The sequence below is a fragment of the Schistocerca nitens genome, chromosome 7 (assembly GCF_023898315.1).
Source record: "Schistocerca nitens isolate TAMUIC-IGC-003100 chromosome 7, iqSchNite1.1, whole genome shotgun sequence".
Lineage (NCBI taxonomy): Eukaryota > Metazoa > Arthropoda > Insecta > Orthoptera > Acrididae > Schistocerca > Schistocerca nitens.
The window spans coordinates 348,262,026-348,279,901 of record NC_064620.1 but is presented as its reverse complement, the minus strand read 5'-3'; the positions used below and the strand labels follow the sequence as shown (position 1 = coordinate 348,279,901).

The 17,876-nt window shown below is 42.6% G+C and overlaps 1 non-coding gene across 1 annotated transcript; it reads left to right on the top strand.

The window, feature by feature from the left end:
• The first annotated feature begins 11,171 nt into the window (after positions 1–11,171).
• Trnaa-agc (transfer RNA alanine (anticodon AGC)) lies at positions 11,172–11,244 on the top strand. Its single transcript has one exon. It is a non-coding gene; the product is annotated as a tRNA-Ala (tRNA).
• The last annotated feature ends 6,632 nt before the right edge of the window (positions 11,245–17,876 follow it).

Genomic DNA, 17,876 nt, shown 5'->3' with positions numbered 1-17,876 from the left:
TTTGCTTATGTTACGACTAAACGATTTTGTATTATTGTGTGCAAGTGTGTGGGCGACTTTGGCGATTAAGAGCCGTACGAGTACGTCATCGGCCAGTAGACGAGGCGTTGTATGCTAATTACTTCTGTTCAAATGGTTCAAATGGCTCTGAGCACTATGGGACTTAACATCTATGGTCATCAGTCCCCTATAACTTAGAACTACTTAAACCTAACTAACCTAAGGACATCACACACATCCATGCCCGAGGCAGGATTCGAACCTGCGACCGTAGCAGTCGCGCGGCTCCGGACTGAGCGCCTAGAACCGCTAGACCACCGCGGCCGGCAATTACTTCTGTAGGACGCGTAATTAACAGTTATATCATCATGTCCAAATTTTCTCAGCACTATTGTAAGGTCAATTACACGAATAGTGAAACGTCCCGTTAGAAAAATTATAAATGACTGTGCTTAAACTGACACACAATATTTTTAGCGCAACGCATTCTGACTTTCAATAATCCCTACAAAAGAATGGCCCTGACTAACATTAAACTATACCTTTCACAAATCACTTACATCATAAAAATCTTCGTTACTCGAACTACTGCAATACAGAGAGCGCCACTACTGCCAGCTTAATAGTGTTCAAAAGTCATAATGTAGATGGCAGTTCATGGCATCCAGTCTTACAAATTTACTGTCTGTGATGGACACAAGTCCCGATCATCCGCTCTCAAAACTCCGCCATCTCTCTCCCCATATCCACCACTGCTGGCGGGTCACCTCCAACTGCGCAACGCTACGAGCTGTTCACATCCAACTGCCCAACACAACAGTAGCGAATATTACAACAATGCTAACCATCCACAGACTGCACACAGCACAGCCAGTGATTTTCATACAGAGCGCTACGTGGCGTTACCAATATAAAAACCTAAACAGCCTACTTACAATAGTACGTAGAATTAAATGTGAAGGATATTGCTGAAAAGACGGCTCGGTCGCTTTGTCTCTGAGGCTGGGTCGCCTGTTACAGGGCGAATTCTCTGAAAGAGGGAAAACTGGTATGCCTATGCCACAGCGCGGCTTCACCGTACATTCAAACATAAGTGTCAGAAACTGTTAGGGGAATTCACCATTTTGAGTCTTTTTTTACATTAATCAAATGACAGATGTGAAAATTACTCTGCCCGGTCAATTTAATGCTCCTCCATGTAAGCAATCATTCGATGATACACGTGTGGTGAAAATATCTCTGTAGGCAGCTCGAATTTTTCGTTGGAGTTATCAAATTAATTTTATTTGGCTGTCTTTCTTTGTGATGGGAAATGGGCAGTAAAGCCATTGTGACCCCGCCCAGGGCGCTGTGCACCGTCAAAAAGAGTCTGCGTTGCCAAATGTATGGTAGAGAGCAGGATGCGATTACGATATGTCCGGCAAAAAGGATACATGTCCCCTTTTTCGTATTTTTACTGTGTCCGGGAGGCATTCTCTGCTTTCGTGAATTTAATATTAAAAATGATTTGATAGACATTTTTATTAGCTTAATTAAAATTTTCTCTTTTTACGAACACATACACTTGATTATTTTAACATTGACAAAGAATTTCAATTTGAAACACGTATGATACTATCTCCACAACTAACTCGAAGTGTGAAAGAAACGATTCCAAGTGATGCATTACTAAAGTCAAAGACGTAATACATTGTTGGACAGTTGTAGTCATACTGTGGTCTGAATAGGAAGAAAAAAGGCTGTTATTATGTTTCTCTCTATTGGCTATTGTTTTCTGTAAGTAACACAGATTTCTCGCTCAAAACTGCAGTTTGCCAGTAAACAGTGAACAGCGAACGGTGTGCCTATTGCTTTCGTATTTTACGAGCCTACAACTACCTCTGCATTTTATTGCTTTACGTCAGCTCAGGTAAATGTAGCACAGATACAACCATAGGTAAAGAGTGGTTTAAGTTCTTTAACTGCAGGAAGACTCCTGGTGCCAAATATTTCACAGAACTTTTGAAAATTTTTTAGTTGTGTTTTTCATTCGTTACCACAATGCGAACATTGAACGGAATTTTGAACTTAATAACGTCCCTGCAGATAAAGAAAGAATTCGCTTCTTCTCACATCGAGTTAAGGGCATCATAATGGTGAAATACAGTTTCACAGAAATGCCCTGCGAACAGTGTTACAATTACATGCTGCAAGAAACAACATTTCCACGTCGTACCAAAGTGGGTACCAGTGACAAATGTAGACTTAAAACCGCTTTTACTGTCTAAGAAATAGTTCATCTTTTAAGTTTGTATGCTAATAGTTAGTTTAGCATTTGAATGTATTTTATAAAATCCAACCTTTTAAAAAATAACCTGTTCATTGATAAATGCCCTACTTTGAAAAGATTAGATCCGGTAACACCACAGCATGACGGATTTCTACAGAAAACTCCAACCATTTACTCAGATAAGACGGAAAACAATAGGGATTGTAATTGTGGTCTGATTTTAACACTGACATGGGTTCCTGCCAAGATAACGAGTTATAGAAAGCAGGAGAGCTTTCAACCGAAGAGACCACATTAGTGAACTTCAAAGTTCATCTGAAAAGTGTATATCAGATGAATGTAATTATTTTAATGAACTAAAAAGTTTCAACATCAGACTCAAGTTTGTTTTGTGCCTAAGGGACATTTCGTAAAACTTCCTAAAATGAATTCACACCGATCTGGTACTCAAGTGGTGTCGGGGCCTATGAAACATTTCATCGTGGTTTAGTTGAAGAAAATTCTTAGTACTGGCTCTGAGCACTATGCGACTTAACTTCTGTGGTCATCAGTCGCCTAGAACTTAGAACTAATTAAACCTAACTAACCTAAGGACATCACACATCCATGCCCGAGGCAGGATTCGAACCTGCGACCGTAGCGGTCACGCGGTTCCAGACTGAAGCGCCTTTAACCGCACGGCCACACCGGCCGGCCTCTTAGTACTGAGAACAGTTATACGGAAGAGCCACTTGCTTAAGCTGTAAGTAGAGTGTAAGTACATCAGGAGTAACATTGTCAAGTTGTAGTTCCAATAGTGCTTTCCATGATAACTAAAGAGTTATCTGAATACATTAAGCAATATAGTAAGTTTACAGTCTCACTGTTGATGCTGATAAACAGCACAGCAATAATTCCCAGTAGCCATTCATTCACAATTAGTTTTTATGATTGCCTCATACAGGGTGTTACAAAAAGGTACGGCCAAACTTTCAGAAAACATTCCTCACACACAAGGAAAGAAAATGTGTTATGTGGACATGTGTCCGGAAACGCTTACTTTCCGTGTTAGAGCTCATTTTATTACTTCTCTTCAAATCACATTAATCATGGAATGGAAACACACAGCAACGGAACGTACCAGCGTGACTTCAAACACTTTGTTACAGGAAATGTTCAAAATGTTCTCTGTCAGCGAGGATACATGCATCCACCCTCCGTCACATGGAATCCCTGATGCCCTGATGCAGCCCTGGAGAATGGCGTATTGTATCACAGCCGTCCACAATACGAGCACGAAGAGTCTCTACATTTGGTACCGGGGTTGCGTGGACAAGAGCTTTCAAATGCCCCCATAAATGAAAGTCAAGAGGGTTCAGGTCAGGAGAGCGTGGAGGCCATGGAATTGGTCCGCCTCTACCAATCCATCGGTCACCGAATCTGTTGTTGAGAAGCGTACGAACACTTCGACTGAAATGTGCAGGAGCTCCATCGTGCATGAACCACATGTTGTGTCGTACTTGTAAAGGCACATGTTCTAGCAGCACAGATAGAGTATCCCGTATGAAATCATGATAACGTGCTCCATTGAGCGTAGGTGGAAGAACATGGGGCCCAATCAAGACGTCACCAACAATTCCTACCCAAACGTTCACAGAAAATCTGTGTTGATGACGTGATTGCACAACTGCGTGCGGATTCTCGTCAGCCCACACATGTTGATTGTGAAAATTTACAATTTGATCACGTTGGAATGAAGCCTCATCCGTAAAGAGAACATTTGCACTGAAATGAGGATTGACGCATTGTTGGATGAACCATTCGCAGAAGTGTACCCGTGGAGGCCAATCAGCTGCTGATAGTGCCTGCACACGCTGTACATGGTACGGAAACAAGTGGTTCTCCCGTAGCTCAAATGGTTCAAATGGCTCTGAGCACTATGCGACCTAACTTCTGAGGCCATCAGTCGCCTAGAACTTAGAACTAATTAAACCTAACTAACCTAAGGACATCACACACATCCATGCCCCAGGCAGGATTCGAACCTGCGACCGTAGCGGTAGCCCGGTTCCAGACTGTAGCGCCTGGAACCGCACGGCGACTCCGGCCGGCTCTTCCGTAGCACTCTCCACACAGTGACGTCGTCAGCGTTACCTTGTGCAGCAGCAACTTCTCTGACGCTGACATTAGGGTTATCGTCAACTGCACCAAGAATTGCCTCGTCCATTGCAGGTGTCCTCATCGTTCTAGGTCTTCGCCAGTCGCGAGTCATAGGCTGGAATGTTCCGTGCTCCGTAAGACGCCGATCAATTGCTTCGAACGTCTTCCTGTCCGGACACCTTCGTTCTGGAAATTTATCTCGATACAAACGTACCGCGCCACGGCTATTTCCCCGTGCTGTTCCATACATCAAATGGGCATCTGCCAACTCCGCATTTGTAATCATTGCACCGACTGCAAAACCACGTTCGTGATGAACACTAACCTGTTGATGCTACGTACTGATGTGCTTGATGCTAGTACTGTAGAGCAATGAGTCGCATGTCAACACAAGCACCGAAGTCAACATTACCTTCCTTCAACTGGGCCAACTGGCGGTGAATCGAGGAAGTACAGCACATACTGACGAAACTAAAATGAGCTCTAACATAGAAATCAAGCGTTTCCGGGCACATGTCCACATAACGTCTTTTCTTTATTTGTATGCGAGGAATGTTTCCTGAAAGTTTGGCCGTACCTTTTTGTAACACCCTCTATAATGAAATAATTATTCAGCCCCTTGTTTGATGAAGACAACATTCACTTGATTATTTATTTATTTTGCGGTATAATGCTATGTAAGACTGTCATTCGACTGTCATTTTCATTGACTATGGCTTGTAATGAACACACTATATATATATACTACAACCACCGTCGATTGGTAGTACGTTGTATTTCAATTGATCTGCCTTCATCTTCACAGTATTTTGGAAGTGACTGTGGTACAACCTATAAAGTTTTGGAAAACGGTACAAGATTTTCCCTGTATTTTTTGAAAGTTTTTGTTTGGAAGAAAATCGAAGTTAATTTGGTTGAAGGACTTCTGTCAAACAGATGACAATATTACCTTACATTATGACAGCAGTGGAAATTAAAATAGTGTATTATGTTCCGTGGAAGGATTCCTGAAACTGCGAGGAGTGATAAAAGTGTGGTAGCTGAATCTGACGATACCTGTAATTAACTTTCCAAGTTCTTTTATCTGTGCAAAGAAAAGTCCTTTATCATCTTTTTAATTAGCTGCGATTCAATAGAGTCGGTCTGATTTTCCGCGTCATGCGCTATAACAGCGTCCGACACTTTATTCAGATTCTGTATTTCGTCATCTGCACGCAAATTAATTTCGCAGAGTATTTTCGACAAATTTGTTTACCATCGCTGTAAGAGAAGCAAATTACCTCACCGTCTGCGCTCCACTGTCCAGTCATTGTATTGTTAAAACACAGAAGTGTTTTTCTTGTTCTCTTCAGACATACTCGCCGGCCTATGTGGCAGAGTGGTTCTAGGCGCTACAGTCTGGAACCGCGCGACCGCTATGGTCGCAGGTGAGAATCCTGCCTCGGGCACGGATGTGTGTGACGTCCTTAGGTTAGTTAGGTTTAAGTAGTTCTAAGTTCTAGGGGACTGATGACCTCAGAAGTTAAGTCCCATAGTGCTCAGAGCCATTTGAACCATCAGATCTACTCCTTGAAATTCATTTAACAAAATTGCCACCATCACTTTATCGTGCCGAGTTATATCACATTTGCATGCGGTATATTTGCATTCTTTTGAATCAGAAGGATCACATTCACCGTTCTACAATTAGCAGACAGTGAGACTGCCAAATGTATATCCAAGGTGTCTCTCCTGAGAGTCTCAGTCGCATTGTCTCAGGTGTTTAGACAGATATTTGCAGTATCGTTTTCGCAATGTATAACTGAAGTCAGTAAAAACAAATACTGCTCATCACGTATGTCATGTGATGCACATTGTCAACGGAAAGCGTCGGTTTGTTTCCATTTTTTGCTGTCGTTGATGTACCTCAGCTGTTTCTTTTAAGGGGGGTAGGACGTCAAACGGGCCGACTTGGAGCAGGAGAGGCAGCACAGGACATTTTAATTTCCACTGTCTATACTTTTACAAGAAAAATTCATAAAACTTTGTCAGCATGACCAGAAATGATTCAGGATTCACACTCGTAGCAGCAGAAGTTCAAAAACATAACAAAATAATTTTTTTACATGTGAAATTTCATCATTTTTTCACTTGTTATTGGCTGCATTTGTTGCTATAGGTACACTTTTCTTTATAAGTAAGAGAGACTGTTCGATGAATTTTGCACAGCGTACAAACCATACTTACAGGTAAATAAGTTATACACAACTGCAACCAGTCACTTTTTTGAATAATAATGCTTTATTCTATAAACCGGTTTTCAAACCTTTTCAGGTTCATCTTCAGATGGTTTCGGGAGGATCCGGGAAGTTACATCATTACTGGTAGTAGCATAATGCTGGGTGCTGGTTTGTGACAGTATAGGCGGCTTTTTTCAGATATGTCTGCGTCCATTTTGATGTCCAGATCACTTTCACACGAACTATATTAGTTTACACTTTACCAGCATCCAGCATGCGCTTTACAACTGTTGCTTGTAACAGTTGTAAAGCGCATGCTGGATGGATGCTGGTAAAGTGTAAACTAATATAGTTCGTGTAAAAGTGTTCTGGACATCAAAATGGACGCAGACATATCTGAAAAAAGCCTCCTATACTGTCACAAACCAGCACCCAGCATTATGCTACTACCAGTAATGATGTAACTTCCCGGATCCTCCCGAAACCATCTGAAGATGAACCTGAAAAGGTTTGAAAACCGGTTTATGGAATAAAGCATTATTATTCAAAAAAGTGACTGGTTGCAGTTGTGTATAACTTATGTACATTCAATTTACAGTCACGGTTCTAAAATATCCGTAATGGATAAGCATAAATATTTGCAGGTGTCTGAAACGCTAGAATCTATTTAATTTATGAAAAAATGAACGAGCTGTTACGTTTTAAACTTTATGTTTAGAAAAAAAATCAAATTTTGTAGTTAATTATCTCAATTTTTACCACAGTTTTTGATAGATTTGGAAAATTCTAGAGTTTCTTACACCTGTAAGTATGGTTTGTATGCTGTGCAAAATTCATCAAAGAATCTCTCTTACTTGTGAAGAAAAATGTACCTATAGCAACAAATGCGGTCAACAGTAAGATAAAAAAATGATGAAATTTGATATCTAAAAAAAATTATTTTGTTATGTTTTTGCACTTCCACTGCTATGAGTGTGAGTGCTGAATCCTTCCTGGTCATGCTGACAAAGTTTTATGAATTTATTTGTAAAGTATAAACAGTAGAAAATAAAATGTCCTGTGGTGCCTCTCCTGCTCCAAGTCGGCCCGTTTGATGTCCTACCTCCCTTAAAAAAAGTCGTGGTATTGTGATATGCACATATACAGATGGCGGTATTATCTCGTACACAATGTATAAAATGGTAGTCCAGTGCCGCAGTTGCCATTTGCACTCAGGTGATTCGTGTGAAGAGGTTTCGGACATGATCATGGCCGCACGATCGGAGGGCATCAAACATTAAATTTCGGAAATCGTTAGGGAATTCAGTATTCTGAGATCCACAGTATCAATAACATGCCGAGAACACCGGATTTCAGAAATTACCTCTCACTTAGGACAATGGAGTGGCTGACGGCCTTCACTTAACGACCGGGGGCAGTGGCATTTGCGTAGAGTTGTCACTGCTAAGAGACGATGAACACTGCGTGAAATAAATGCAGAAACGTATGTGGGACGTACGGGGAATATATTTGTAAGGACAGTGCAGCGAAATCTGGCGTTAATGGCTTATGCCAGTGCCTTTGATAACAGCACGACATCGCCTGCAGCGCTTGTCCTGGGCTCGTGGCAATATCGATTGGATACTAGACGACTGGAGAACTGTGGCCTGGAGAGATGAGGTGGTAAGAGTTGATGGAAGAGTTAGAGTGTGGCGCAGACACCACGAAGTCATGGGCCCAGGTCGTCAATAATGAACTGTGCAAACTGGCGGTGGCTAGATAAAGGCATGATGGACTGTGTTTGCATGGAATGAACTGGGTTCTCTGGTCCAACTGAACCGAGTACTAAGAGGAAATGGTTATTTTTGGATACTTGGAGACTATTTTCAGCCATTCATGGACTTCACGACATTGCATCATGTGACCGGCACACACAACTGTTCGCAATTGGTTTGAAGAACATTCTGGACAATTCGAGAGAGTTATTTGGCCAGCTAGATCGCGTGAATCACATCGAACATTTGTGGTATGTAATCTAGAGCTCAGTTTGTACACAAAATCCTGCACCGTAACACTTTCTCAATTACGAACGGCTATAGAGGCATCATGGACCATTGCCCATGGCAGCATGGCACGGGACATCGAACGACTTGTTGAGTCCATGCCATTGCTGCACTACGCTGGGCAAAAGGTGGTCCTGCAAGATATTAGGAGAATCCAATAACTTTTGTCACCTCAGTACATACTATACGGAATTTTGCGTGCCCATTCACTAGTGGTCCCAAATTAGGCTAGTGTGATATTCGTTATAGCGTAATGCATTAACAGGGACTTCAAGAACAGGCATTGCTCCTGGAGCTGTCTGCGCTGACTGCTATCGACCATGCAGTTGCGCTGTTCCATGGCTGCTGAACTATTGGTTATTCTTCCCCTTTTAATGTCCCTCCAGACGAAATCGACAAAACGAATGAAGCACTAGACTAATTTGCGATCGCTCTATCCAATGGGCACACAAAAATCCGCTTTCAAAACCATTTTGTTCCCAGCAGGAAACAAACTAATGCATCCTTCGGCATCGGGCGTCGCATGAGAAAGGTTATGAGCACTATTCCTTTGCTATACACTGAAAAAACGAAATTGCAAATATTTGGCGAAACACCACAGAAAATGCGCCTGGCGATTCTTTGGGGAGACAACCGGTATATGGGACCCGGTTATCTTGACCGCAAATAATTCTTTTCTCCCGGAAGCAAAATAAAAAAAAAAAATATGTTTCAAGTTGATATTGTTTAACTACCAGAGGGAGGTAAACCTGCATGACTGCCTTTATTGTATAGTTCTTAGGTACGAAACATGTACAGTAGTGAGTCTTTTTTCAGTGGCACCCTACATTATTTATTCGGTGACCCACTTCATCTTCTCTATATACATGGTGATTATAATTAAAGTTAAACTTTCAAACCGCTGTAGAAATAACACCACTGGTCAGAATGTCGTCAGTTTGCAACGGTATATTATCGAAGAAGTGGGAAGACGTATGGTAGAAGGAAAATGAATAGTTACAAAGTGTAGCAATAGATGGCACTGTAAGCATCATAATTTAATAGTGGTCAAGTACAAACGGCAAATGAATCATACAAGAATGACTAAGGTGTATGGTTGACGCTAAATAAACTGTACTACTCAGTGTGTATGGGTGTGCAGGTGTGATACTGTTAGTTACGTAAGCTCATCCACCACGGCAAAATCATATCACATCGGAAGGGAAAAATCGGTTTTTAATTGTCCTAAGGGCATTAACCGCATAAAAAGCGTCACTCACATCGGATTTTTACTGTCCTGTGGCCAAAAAACCCATAAAAATCATCAATCATTGTCCACTTCCATGCAAGCAAGAAATTCTAAACCAAAGGTGTCTCTTGCTGGCAGGCCAACACGAAGAAACTTGAGCCCTTGGGTAATTTTGAATGGATAGCAAAGAAGGACGTTTCGTAGGATTTTACACACCGTGCTCATGTGTATGTCCAGTGTTCGGGCAGTTCTCCATGCACTACACTTTTACACACCATCACTCGTCTCCTAGTGCACTGTGTGACCACTGCTTCCACTGACGTCGAATCAATTCGTTTCCTCCCTTTACCAGGTTGGACACCAAAAGAATCCGTTTTTCCGAATTTCCAAATCATTTTCTCCAGACCCACGGGAGCCATCGGACCAACACCTTTTTGAAACCTTTCAGTGTCCGGAAGTTTTGCAGAGCGACGTGTGCACAGTCATCTTTCTTGTAACACAGCTTTACGAGCAGAGCCCGACTCTGCATTGAGACAGTCATGGCGAACGCCGCAGACGCGAAAGAGGGAAAATCCATGTACCCGTCGTGTTTATACCAACTTCAATGGGCCGTGCGCGTGACTGGTGTTTCCATTTAAGTATTATGACACTCACACAGCGCTGTCTAGTGATCTATTTTCACACTATTTTTTTTTCTTCTGCCACACATTTTCCCCCTTCTCCGATAATATTCCGTTGCCATTTGACGTAATTCTGACAAGTGGTATTATTTCTACTGCGTTTTGAAAGTTTAACTTTAATTATAATCACCCTGTATGTATAAAAATTAGCCATTCATATAAAAAGTGATCGAAGCAGAAGAAATGAATTAAAATTCGAGCTGCGGTCAGGACTCGAACCTTGGTCTTCTTGCTTGATGGGCAGAAGTGCTAACCGTCACACCACCACAGCACGATGGTCAGCACTGCTGCACTAACAACCCAAGTTGAGTGCACTCCCAAACACTAACTTCAATTCATTGTCTTCTGCTTTTTTCCCTTACATTGTCACAACTGCCAGGGCTCTCCGACATTGGAATAGCACCGCAGCGTTGGACGTAATGGGGAAGTCTTGTACCACAGGTGATCTTATGGTTCTTATAAGTAAATGTTTCCCTGAGACATTTAAGTCTCTTCATTATCTACGATAATGATCGAAGCACAAGAAATGAATTAAAATTTGTGTTGCGGCCAGGACTCGAACCCGGGTCTTCGAACATCATTGTTAACCATCGTGCTGTGGTGGTGTAATGGTTAGCATTTCTGCCTAGCAAGCAAGAAGACCCAGGTTCGAGTTCTGGCCGCAGCACAAATTTTAATTCATTTCTTCTGCTTCGATCAATATCGTAGATAATTAAGAGACTTAAATGTCACAGGGAAACATTTAATTACATAAAAAGTAGTTATTAAATCTTAACACAAAAGTGACTGACTCTTCTATACTAACACACAGTATAGGTATCAGTCCTGTTGCTGGAACTGACAGCGAGAAGATGGCAACACAAGGAAAATGTACACTTGTCATTCAGTCATCAGTCTTCAGTGGAAGATTTGCGTCAGTAGTGTGTACACGGACGGAGATAAGGTAACCTCAAAGGACAAAAAATTATGCACTCCAATGTGAACGCACGTGTGAATGTGAAGCTTTTACAGATGGCGCAGCGACCGACTCATGTACTCCAACGCGCGCTGACTCTACGTGTGCGTAAGGAAGTAGCGATCAGTGAGACGTTTAAGTATCCAACAGAAATTTTACGTAAAAATGAGTAAATACGAGGACGTGACAGAGTGGCAAAAAGCCGCAGTCGTGCTTGGCCATGCCCATGGTCATACAGTGTGTGAAGCTGTCGTATTTGTTGGTGTTTCGCGGCGGACTGTTCAGCGTGTCTACAAGCGTGGTGTAACACATGTGGTTCAAATGGCTCTGAGCACTATGGGACTTAACATCTATGGTCATCAGTCCCCTAGAACTTAGAACTACTTAAACCTAACTAATCTAAGGACAGCACACAACACCCAGTCATCACGAGGCAGAGAAAATCCCTGACCCCGCCGGGAATCGAACCCGGGATCCCGGGCGCGGGAAGCGAGAACGCTACCGCACGACCACGAGCTGCGGACATAACAGATGTGGCCACGAAGCATTACGTCAGTGTTTGGTCTGAAAAAGCTCCTGACTGAGAGGGACCGGAGACGCGTTTCTCGGCTTGTGAATCGAAATTACTTCCAAACCGACAGCAAGCGCTACAGCCAGTGAATGAAGGTCTATCCCAAACTGTTAGCGAAGAAACATTGCGACGGGAACTGAATGCAGTGAACATTTAGGGTCGGTCACCTCGCAAGAGGACATTGCTCACACAGCCACATAAAGCTGCGTGTCTTCAGTGAGTGAGAAATCGTCGAAAGTGGATAACAGCTGACTGGCGGAAAGTAATGTGGTCTAATGAATCACATTTTTGCTACATGCAAATGACGTACATTGTCGAGTGCACCGATGATGATGAATCACCGTGATTAGAAACCATCCTAAGAGTGTGCGAGGTCAGGTGCAAGCCGGAGGTGAGTCTGCGACGTTTCGGGGCGCTTTTCTTACCGTGAATTGGGTGACCACTGACATGGGCCAGCATGTTTATTTAAACATACTGAATGATCAGGTGTAACCTTTCAGTCAACATCTGCATGATAAATATTCTGTCGATACCCTGTTATTCAAGACGACAACAGCAAAGATCATCGAGCTGAAAGAATATGTGACTTTTTTTCCTGCCCACTCAGAGACCCTATTTCAATTTGCCAGATATAGACTGGGAGACTCAGATGTTTAGAACGTATGGTAGGTACAGAGCATCCAGTGACATTATACTGAGTGCACTATCCGAAAATGACCTCGAGCAATTAAAGAGAGAACCGACTCGTGGAGATAACATCTTGGACCTACTGATAACAAACAGACCCGAACTTTTCGACTCTGTAAGCGCAGAACAGGGATTCAGTGATCATAAGGCCGTTGCAGCATCCCTGAATATGGAAGTAAATAGGAATGTAAAGGAAGGGAGGAAGGTTTATCTGTTTAGCAAGAGTAATAGGAGGCAGATTTTAGACCACCTAACAGATCAAAAAGAAAATTTCTGTTCCGACAATGACTATGTTGAGTGTTTATGGAAAAAGTTCAAGGCAATCGTAAAATGCGTTTTAGACAGGTACGTGTCGAGTAAAACTGTGAGGGACGGGAAAAACCCACCGTGGTTCAACGAAGTTAGGAAACTAGTACGAAAGCGAAGAGAACTTCAATGCAAATTTAAATGCAGCCAAAACCTCTCAGGCAAACAAAAGCTAAACGATGTCAATGTTAGCGTAAGGAGGGCTATGCGTGAAGCGTTCAGTGAATTCGAAAGTAAAATTCTATGTACCGATATGACAGAAAATCCTAGGAAGTTCTGGTCTTACGTTAAATCAGTAATTGGATCGAAACAGCATATCCAGACACTCCGGGATGATGATGATGGCGTTGAAACAGAGGATGACACGCGTAAAGCTGAAATACTAAACACCTTTTTCCAAAGCTGTTTCACAGAGAAGACCGCACTGCAGTTCCTTCTCTAAATCCTCGCACGAACGAAAAAATGGCTGACATCGAAATAAGTGTCCAAGAAATAGAAAAGCAACTGAAACAGAGGAAAGTCCACTGGACCTGACGGGATACCAATTCGATTCTACACAGAGTACGCGAAAGAACTTGCCCCCCTTCCAACAGCCGTTTACCGCAAGTCTCTAGAGTAACGAAAGGTTCCAAATGATTGGAAAAGAGCACAGGTAGTTCCAGTTTTTGAGAAGGATCGTCGAACATATGCGCAAAATTATAGGCCTATATCTCTGACATCGATCTGTTGTAGAATTTTAGAACATGTTTTTTGATCGCATATCATGTCATTTCTGGAAACCCAGAATCTACTCTGTAGGAATCAACATGGATTCCGGAAACAGCGATCGTGTGAGACGCAACTCACTTTATTTGTTCATGAGACCCAGGAAATATTAGATACAGGCTCCCAGGTAGATGCCATTTTCCTTGACTTCCGGAAGGCGTTCGATATAGTTCCGCACTGTCGCCCGATAAACAAAGTAAGAGCCTACGGAATATCAGACAAGCTGTGTGGCTGGACTGAAGAGTTTTAAGCAAACAGAACACAGCATGTTGTTCTCAATGGAGAGGCGTTTACAGACGTTAAAGTAACCTCTGGCGTACCACAGGGGAGTGTTTTGGGACCATTGCGTTTCACAGTATATATAAATGACCTTGTAGATACTGTCGGAAGTTCCATGCGGCTTTTCGCGGATGATGCTGTAGTATACAGAGAAGTTGCAGCTTTAGAATATTGCAGCGAAATGCAGGAAGATCTGCAGTGGATAGGCACTTGGTGCAGGGAGTGGCAACTGACCCTTAACATAGACAAATGTAATGTATTGCGAATACATAGAAAGAAGGATTCTTTATTGTATATGATAGCGGTATATGGTAGCAGTTACTTCTGTAAAATATCTGGGAGTATGCGTAAGGAACGATTCGAAGTGGAATGACCATATAAAATTAATTGTTGGTAAGGCGGGTGCCAGGTTGAGATTCATTTGGAGAGTCCTTAAACAATGTAGTCCATCAACAAAGGAGGTGGCTTACAAAACACTCGTTCGACCTATACTTGAGTATTTCTCATCAGTGTGGGATCCGTACCAGGTTGGGTTGACAAAGGAGATAGAGAAGATCCAAAGAAGAGCGGCGCGTTTCGTCGCAGGGCTATTTGGTAAGCGTGATAGCGTTACGGAGATGTTTAGCAAACTCAAGTGGCAGACTCTGCAAGAGAGGCGCTCTGCATCGCGGTGTAACTTGCTGTCCAGGTTTCGAGAGGGTACGTTTCTGGATGAGGCATCGAATATATTGCTTCCCCCTTCTCATACCTCCCGAGGAGATCACGAATGTAAAATTAGAGAGATTCGAGCGCGCACGGAGGCTTTCCGGCAGTCATTCTTCCCGCGAACCATACGCGACTGGAACAGAAAAAGGAGGTAATGACAGTGGCACGTAAAGTGCCCTCCACCTTACACCGTTTGGTGGCATATGTACACCTCGACTGGCCTGCAAAATCACCCGACTTGAACCTCATAAAAAATGTGTGTGACAAATCGTCACAGCAGGTAGAACGCCGAAATGAGCATCCCAGCACTTTGGTGGGACTGCGCGACGAATTCCTCTGTGATTGGCGTAACCTGGATGCGACATACCTGCATGACGTTGTGGACACATTACCTGAACTAATCTAGGCGATTATCAAGTCCAGGGATGGAATCACACGGTATTAAATGGTGGTTGTAACCATTTCTCTAGCAGTACGTCCGAACAGGCCTTGGAAGATACCAGCTGGCCTCCGTGTCTCCTCAGTTCACAGGCGTCATTGGATGCGGATATGGATGGGTATGTGGTCAGCACACCGCTCTCCCGGTCGTATGTCAGTTTATGACACCGGAGCCGCTACTTCTCAATCAAGTAACTCCTCAGTTTTCCTCACAGAAGCTGAGCGCACACTGCTTGCCAACAGCACTCGGCAGACGGGATGGTCACCCATCTGAGTGCTAGCCCAAACCGACAGCGCTTAACGTCTGTGGTCTGATGGGAACCGGTGTTACCACTGCGGCAACGGCGTTGGCGCTTATGAAACTACTCGTCTATATTACTAAAGCACCATCCCTGATCCCTGGAACAGTTGAAGGTTCCGTGCCTAACGGCTTCCAGCGGCGACAAAAATTTGATTCTCAGTAGTTCGCGTAATTATTCAGCGAACTTAAAGTTTAAAATTCTGTCATTACTGCGCGTTAAGAGGTACACTCTCTCGTTAAAACTTTAATACAGTAAAGTCAGTATGAGAGTTACAAACAGTGTGTTTGTCTTCAGGCACATAACTGACGCAGCGCAAATTATCCAGATTATATTCATCCACTATTTGAGAATGAGAGCGATCATCGACTTCCAGTAACGTTTACACATAATTTCAGACTTTTACGAAACTTTCTCTCGCCAACATTCACCAGAAAATGATGAAGGGAAAATGTTGTCGCTTACTACACTTTCGCTGTTCTTGCAGCGAAATTCAACATGTGTCGCGACGTTTTAGTTGATTACTGCTTTACTTCTAACTCTGTTCACAAAACAGTTCTCAGACGGCGTCCACACACGCCACTGAATGTACCTGCAACATTACATCATTATACGACGCGTAGTTCAGGAGATATCAGACCATAATAATTTAGATGCGTGGAAAGATAGCTTTTGCTTAAAAAGACGCCCAGTGAAACTTCAAAATCAGGTCTTTTTTTAAATTTATTACTTCTTCACTACTAATTCTATTTGCAACACACTTTGCGCAGGGTATCTACAAATTTCACTGAAGGTACCTGCGTAATTATATAATTATACGACATATAGCTCAGGAGATATGACGTCATAAGCACAGGTATACACGAGAAACAAGCTTTTGCCTAAAATGGAGTGCAAATGACTCAGAGACTGTATTTGTCCAACGTTCATAATCAGAGCACTTAGCATCTCCCAACAAACAATAAGCATAATTTCTAGATATTTCCTCACTTAGAAGCTTAAAGTCATATATTTCGTGCAGGGTGGTCGGAAACATCTTGAAAAGCTTGTAAGTATGTTGCAGTGTAGGTTGTGCTAAAAATTCTATACGTTGCGATGTTTTCGAGTTAATTAGCACTGAAATCAGCCATGCAGGCCGTTGCGAGGGCAAATACAAGCACCCCACGAGAGACGATGCCGCCAAACATGTTCTTCGTTTGGTTTCCTTAAACCGAACAAGAGGGCGATATAAAACTTGACTTGGACGGTAGTAGGGATTGAACCCGAGGCAAAGAATGAGCAATCTCGTCCACTCTTATCAAAGCTATGAAAATAACTTACACTACCTCTGTTTGGCGGCCGCTTGGATCTGCGAACGCACCAGCCTGATTGGCTAACTTCAGCGCTAATCAGCTCGGAAACGACACAACGTATAGAATTTTGTCTTAAGTTATTTCTCAGTTTGAGCTACCCTACAACACCCTTGTAAGCTTTTCATACTGTTTCTGAACACCATGTATATTAAGTCATTTTCCAAGCTGTTTTATACATGAGAGTTCGAGTATTTAAATATATGGGAATATACTGGTCGTCACTACTTCCTTACATTTTCCTTCACATTATTTAGCTCGGAGGCAGAAAGCATAGAGGGAACTTCAGGTGAATAATATCTCACTTCCAGTAAATAGGACCTAACTGAATGAATCTCTTGAACATGTACTAACAAGTATTTCAGCTTGTCTTAACATCGAGAATCATTTCCTTTTGTGGTGGGGCCGTTCTAGGCGCTTCAGTCCGGAACTGCGCTGTTGCTACGGTCGCAGGTTCGAATCCTACCTCGGGCATGGATGTGTGTGATGTCCTTCGGTTAGTTAGGTCTAAGTAGTTCTAAGTCTATGGGACTGATGACCTCAGATGTTAAGTCCCATTGTGCTTAGAGCCATTTGATTTTTTTTTTTTCATTTCCTTCATGTTGACGGAGGAGACCCGGCATCGTATTGTTGTTTGCGGAAGTAAATTATTTTACTTAACACTTTCGCGCACTTTCTTGATCAATTCCAACACTTCCGTGGATTTATCTAAGCCCTGGGTGGCAACAAAATTTATGATATGTGCAAACCAAGGAATCGCTTTGTTTTGGATCCAAACAACCTACGATTAAGTTTCATCATTGTACTTTCGTCATCCGGATAATATTTATAAAACTGAATTGACTCTTGCTAATGAACAGGAGAACTGCATACTACACAAAACGCTGGAAAGTGTGGTTTCAGTGCACCAAAACATAAGAACTGCTATCATTCAAAAAGAGTTTT